Below are 1,062 nucleotides of genomic sequence, written 5' to 3' on the forward strand. Positions count from 1 at the left end.
ATCCATTGATCCCCCATCCATTGATCCCCCCCCCATCCATTGATCCCCCATCCATTGATCCCCCCCCCATCCATTGATCCCCACCCACCCCCCAACCCAAACAGGACACACTGGGGGGGATTTGGGGGGGGGCCACCACAGGCAGCACATTTATGGGGGTCTGGGGGGGCTCCGGGGGGGTGTCCAGGCCCTGCAGCCCCCCCAAGGCCTCAGCGCAGGTTCAGGGGGTCCCGGGGGGGGGCTCAGGGGGGGTTTCAGGCAGGTCTGGGAGTGTTCAAGGATTTTTGGGGGGGTCCAGTCCCTGCAGCCCCCTCAGGGCTCTGGTACAGGTTTGGGGGTCCTGGGGGTGCTCAGGGTTTGAGGGGGGGCTCGGGGGGGTTCAGGGGATGTTCAGGGTTTCGGGGGGGTGTCGGGAGCCCCCCGTGGGGGGTCCAGGCCCTGCAGCCCCCTGAGGGCGCTGGCACAGGTTCGGGGGGTCCCAGGGATGTTCAGGGTTTTGGGGGGGTCCCAGAGATGCTCAGGGCTTTGGGGGTTCCCAGTGATGTTCAGGGTTTTGGGGGGGTCCCAGGGATGTTCAGGGTTTCGGGGGGGTTTCATGGTATGTTCAGGGTTTCGGGGGTGTTTCAGGGTATGTTCAGGGTTTCGTGGGGGGCTCGGGAGCCCCCCAGGGGGGGTCCAGGCCCTGCAGCCCCCTGAGGGCGCTGGCACAGGTTCGGGGGGTCCCAGGGGTGTTCAGGGTTTCGGGGGGGGCTCGGGAGCCCCCCGGGGGGGGTCCAGTCCCTGCAGCCCCCTGAGGGCACTGATGCAGGTTCGGGGGTCCCAGGGATGTTCAGGGTTTGGGGGGTTCCCAGTGATGTTCAGGGTTTTGGGGGGGTCCCAGGGATGTTCAGGGTTTTGGGGGGGTTTCATGGTATGTTCAGGGTTTCGGGGGGGGCTCGGGAGCCCCCCGGGGGGGGTCCAGGCCCTGCAGCCCCCTGAGGGCGCTGGCGCAGGCGCTGACCAGGGCGCAGAGCTGGGCAGAGGCCTCGGCCGAGCCCGTCCGGGGCAGCTCCCGCGCGGCCC

This window comes from Lepidothrix coronata, unplaced genomic scaffold (genome assembly GCF_001604755.1).
Source record: "Lepidothrix coronata isolate B3197 unplaced genomic scaffold, Lepidothrix_coronata-1.0 Scaffold1463, whole genome shotgun sequence".
NCBI lineage: Eukaryota > Metazoa > Chordata > Aves > Passeriformes > Pipridae > Lepidothrix > Lepidothrix coronata.